We start from the raw sequence: 5982 nt of genomic DNA, 5'->3' as shown, positions 1-5982 counted from the left end.
GAGATGTCAAATCATAGGTCAAATCAATCTTCTTCTTAATGTGCTAATATTAATATTAATCCTTCAAACCTTCTCACCAATCAACCGAATCATTGAATAGACTGGTATTTTCCCTACATAGTTGGCTTAGTTTCTTCATTCACTCTCTATCCTGGTTGTTTGATATTCCATCACACCTGGTGTAGCATGATCTTCACCATTTGCTAGGTGTCATATTAGGAGGTATAACTACAATTCCTTATGCAATCATTTCAACTGCTCTTCTTACATGAAAAATGAGGACACTGAGGCTCAGAGATGTGATGTGCTAAAGTTCTAGATACGTGATGTACTAAATAAGTGATGCATTAAAGGACACTCACTTTATGTGCATGAGAGATAGTGACAAGGGTGAAGATATAAAATGAGGGTAATTTGAGAAAACTCATTCTTGAATAAAAAAATCCATTGAGAATTGTGTTTGACCACTACCAGAGAAATCCACTTAGGGTTTTCAATGGCAATGTCTAAGAAAACAAGCATTTAAACTTTTCCTCTTCAACAGATCATTGCTTGTGCTAATTTTCTTTGTACTGATCAGATGAGTAAAATAAGGCATAATTTGCATTCTACAATCCCCACAATGCAAAACATGCATGGCTAATTCTCGACATTACAAAGTATTAGAGTTTGATATCCTCAAGAGAGAAGATGTATTAAAGGCGTGCTACTATTCAGTCTTTTGATTGATGTTCACTGTATTTTCTTTGTATTCTCTAAAGGCCTTTATTTACTCACTCCACAACAGTGGGGGCCACTAACATTAGCTATGAATACATTTACAGTGAGTTTAGATTGACCATTTAAAAATCATCTGGCTGGGGATTTGATTCTTCAAAAATGTAGGGAAGAAAAATAAAGGGAAATAATCTGAGATGGAAACTCCTCAGGGAAATATATTCTCAGTAATATAGAATTGTAAATTATGCCTTGCATTATTATTTAACAGCTGGGTCAGTTTAATGTTCCCTAAATTTAACTCTACACTGCTCTTTCAGATTGTTGACTGAGAGAGTCATAATGTAAAATGCAGTGAGAGGCAGTATGACGAATAATGACAAATAAAAATGAGTGGCTCTCAGGCTCTATCAGCAGCTGATTGAGACAGATGCACATACTTACAGCCAAGCATTGGACTGAGGTCAGAGACCCCTATGGAGGAGTTAGGGGAAGGACTAAAGGAGCTGAAGGGGATGACAACCTCATAGGAAGACCAACAGTGTCAACTAACTAACCCAGACCCCTGGAAGCTTCCAGAGACTAAGCTACCAACCAAACAGCATACATGGGCTGGATTGAGCTCCCCACCCTGCCCCCTGCACATATGCAGCAAAGGACTGCCTTGTCTGGTCTCAGTGGGAGAGGATGTGTCTAATCCTATAGAGACTTGATGCCCCAGGGAAGGGAAATGCTGAGGAGGGTGGAAGGGGAGTGAGGGATCAATAAATAGGTGGGCAGGGAAGCACCCTCTCAGAGCCAATGGGAGGGGTATGGGGTGAAGAACTCTGTGTGGGGGCACTGGGAGGGGGGCAACATTTGGAATGTAAATAAATAAAATAATCATATACATAAAAAAGAATTACCTTAAAATAGGGTGAAAATGCCCCTGCTTCCCCCCCCCCCCCACAGGCTAACAAATAGAAAACTCAGTGGATTACCTCTGTTGGAGATATTGGCAAGTGAGGTCCAATAGACTCCCACATATCCCAGTCTATTGTCATTGCTCTTGGTTACACTCCAGAACCTGGTGAAAGCATCACATTCTTGAATGTTTTGATCACAGAGAAATCAAGAGGGTTCTGACCTGGAAACATCATCCTTACTGGCTAGTTTTCATAGGACTAGAAGGTGCTCTACACACTACCAGTGGAGAAAAGTAAGCATCAGTCTTACCTAGCTGTGAATTCAGGGAGCTGTGACAAGTAGCCTGGCATTATAAGAGGGTATAGTGGCATGAATGCCATAGGAGTAACCACTTTCTGATTGGATTTAAAGCTGGTTCTAAAAGATGGAACCCATATGTGGCACATGTATGGGCCAAGAGCCTGTGACTAGATCAGTCATAGGCCCTAGCAGAGAATCTACTTCTATTAATGATTCTACTAAATAGACATAGTATTAAACTAACACCTAATGACTTATCCTCAAATTAGAGAAGCTTCTTTCTGAAGTAGATTGTGACTAACACAGAGCCCCAGAACTGGTCAAGCAGCATAGAATAAGAGGTTGTGGTATGTTCAGCCCTAAATGGAGCATCTATATCACAATCCCTCCTTCTAAGGCTCAGGTAATCATCATGGAAGAACAGACAGAAAGACCATAAGATTTTCTACCAGAGATAAGTATCAGTATTTTCTGGCACAGCAAGGCAGTTAGATGCACATATGAACTCACAGCAGTTGTGATAGCATGAATAAGACTGGTACAAGTTTAAGCTAGACAAAGCATGGAGGGAGGATGAGGATGTAGGCACTAAGTTTTCCCGTAGCTAAAGAGCTACTGGTAATTGATAGATGCTAGGAGAGGGAGAGTACGTTTCCTTTAGTGGTGTGTTCCTTGGTAGGTTAACCACACTCCAGTGGCTGGCCACACACTCAAACATATAGGCAGCGCAGAAAAATAAGACTTTATGGGTTTTAAAAAAGATAAAATGTTGGGGAATGGATCTGGATTAGAGGTTATCAGAGGGGGTTAATAGGATCAAATACAATGTATAAAATTATCAAAGAATTAATAAAAAAGTTTAAAGGAAATTATTGCATATGAAGAATAAAGCATCTTTGTGCTGAGAAATAAAAGTACAAGGACAATGAGGAATAATAATAATAATTTGGATACAAAAGTATGATATATGTCTTAGAAATAACCAAATAGTTTAAAGGTTCACCCAAAGAAAAATGTAATGGGTGTTAAGAGAACGGGCTCAGGCTCGCCATCACAGGATAACACTAGCAGATAACACTTCCTCATGGATGCTTAAGACTTAAGATGTATAGGATCAGAGAGGAGGGAGATAAGAGGATTTTTAGACCTCCTGCAGTAGAGTCAAGAAAGGAAGAAAAAAAGAAAGTTTTTGTTTTGTTTTTGTTCCAGATGTATATATAAAATATGCCTGGGTCTTTAAAGAGCAGCTGGGAGATTCTGCAGATGTAGTGTTTCTCATTTATAAATAATTGAATGATGGCAATTTTGCATTCTTTACTCTGCTTATAGGCAGTGTATCTCAGCCTTAGCTGTACATTAGAATCACCAGGGGAGCTTTTTATAAAATATCTTGTCTAGGCCTTAATATGGAACAGTTAAATCAGAAATTCTGGGGAAGATGTGGAACCTTAATATCATCACTGTAATCCTGATGCACAGGGAGGATTAGCTACTGACCTAGAAGCATTGCTTTGGGGTACAATTCTTATGACTTCAGTTAAGATGGAGCCAACACCCTGGAAGCCACAGATCTGTCTTTTAATTATAGCTGTATGTGGGGTTTAGTGATAAAGTAAATTTCTTAGATCTGCCTTTTAGTAAGGGAAATCCTTGAACAAATTGCTCACTTCTCTTCACCCCTGGTTTTTTACCTGTAAATTGGAAAAAGAAGATCTGTATATCAATACACTTACCTGGTATAAGTCCCAGTTTATCCAGTACTTTCCAGAAGTTTACGTGGATCTTTTTTTAAATAGAAACTCAGTGAAAAGGTTTAAAACATACATTAAATCTACAGATAATAATGACAAGAGAAGCATCTGAGGCAAGAATTTAAAAAAAAGATTTCGATTAGTTTGAAGGATGACTAATACTTGCCAGAGAAGTTCAGGGATTTGAACTCAAAATTTAATAAAAAGAAATAAATATATAATGACAATGTGTCAGAGGATAGGATATGAGAGTAGCTTCTGTCGAAAAGGTCTGCATGTTTCATAGACAAGATTTAATAAGGAGCAGCTTCATAGAGTGACTGTTCCGAAAGCCGATGTGGATGGAGACTGAAAGAAGAGAATGTAAAATGCAAGAATCCTGCAGCCACACTGTTTCTGCTCTGCTCTGATTCCCATTTTTAAAGCCCAGCTATTTGTATTACAAGAATTTATGAACTATCTACCATGTGTCCTGTTCTAGGCTATGGGGATAACAACCTCCTTTTGGTTAAATTATATTTAACTCATTTGCAGTTAAATTATATAAGGGTGGTCTGAGAAGATAAGGCTCAAATACCTAAGTTATATGAACTATAGAGAAGCTATGAAAAACGTCTGGTTGGAGGAAACAGCAGTACCATAAGTAGGATAGTCAGGGATGACTTTATTAAGAAGGTGACATTTTGGCAAGTTTGAGCATCATAAAGAAGATAGGTAGATATCTGAATAGCAGAGAAGTGTACACTGCAGTGAGGCACCGTGACAAGATACTCATGTGACTATGATTGTCTTATTCAAGAAAAAGGAAAGAAGTCCTAATAGATCATTGTAATAGGTCCATTACACTTTCACCCGAGTTTTACTCTTTTAAGCTGAGTTTTAAGAGTGAAATATTTAGAAACACAGAATTTGAAAAGCACAAATTTCTAAAGACAGTATAAGTCATCCACTATTAAAGTGTTCTTGGCATTTGACATACTTCCTTCCAGTTTGTAAGTAGACCAACATGCAGAAATAGCAGAAAACAGAAAGTTGAGTTGAGATATACATTTAAAAGACTCTCTAGGGCCCCATTTTGAGTTCCGGTGACTCAGTTCTGCATTTTTAGCACGTGGCATTCAAATGGGAGGCTCAGCACAATTTCAAATTACTTCAGGTAAAACTCTAGCCTTTGAATTGTTTTCAAATAGTTGAAGTTTCCAGTGTTTATGTGTGGGTTCCTTGTTCTGGAGGGTATCCCACGACGATCTCCCGACTGGGGACAGGGTGAGAGCAGGGAGGGCTCGCTACTGTCTCCTTGCTGCCTCTGGCCTGTGTTTCCACTGTCTGTAGGTCTCCAGCCGGCCTACAGGCACTGTCGCTGACTGGTCTCTCCCAGGTACTGCCTCTGTCTCTCCACACTGAGCCAGTCCAGGCCCGGGCTGAGCCGATAAGGAACCGGCTAGCTGACAAGGAGGCAGCTTGGTGTCCCAAGCAGGTTCCGGGAGAGCAGAGCTCTCTCCAAGTGTTACAGCTCTTGTGACAAAAACTCTCAGACACCAAGATGATTCTTGAGCGTGCGCTTTACTTCTTCTAAATAGAGCCCTTATATACAGTTTTGGGGTAGGTTAGGGTCTGGCAGCAGATAATGTCTATTGGTTTGACCTGAGAGCTTGGAGATACCTCATCTGCATGTGGGAGAGCCTGAGGGACCATTCCTTGTGACTGATGGTCATAAACCTCTCTGTGGGAGGGGTTGTTGGAGGACTGAAGCTAAGTGAAAAGAACCAGGGCCTGGGAGCAGAGCTGAACTCCTGCCGTCCGATAAAGGTTCCAGGGTTTGAAACTCATGCTCAACCAAACACCCAGCTGCTTCTCACAGCCCACTGCCCTATATTTATGTCATATAGTTGAAATTTGGACATTTATGTCATAGATCATTTACATTCAAAGACTTCTGGTTTTGAAACCCTTTGCCAGTATGATGAAAATATCCCTTTCTTTTCAGCTTTCAATACACTTGTTATTGACTTGTTCTTCTATGAGCTTTCTACTTCCTGGTGACATTTTAAAAGATATGTTACCTAATCTAGAATGTTTCAGGGGGCTATTGAGTTGAATGGTGAGGAATTTGGTCTACCAGAAACTTCAAGTCACTTTAAATGATGGCTCTGTCATCAACAATAGTTGCAAAAATTCTTTCCATCTCATATCTTCTCTTGCAACATTGCTTTATTCCGTCTCCTTCCAAAAGTCAGAGTCTCTTTCCCTGTCTTGAATTTTGACTGACCTTGTAACTTTCTCTAATCAATAGAATGTGATAGAAGTG

Source organism: Arvicanthis niloticus, chromosome X (assembly GCF_011762505.2).
Source record: "Arvicanthis niloticus isolate mArvNil1 chromosome X, mArvNil1.pat.X, whole genome shotgun sequence".
NCBI lineage: Eukaryota > Metazoa > Chordata > Mammalia > Rodentia > Muridae > Arvicanthis > Arvicanthis niloticus.
The sequence above is the reverse complement of the archived record's forward strand: the minus strand, read 5'-3'. Positions refer to the sequence as shown.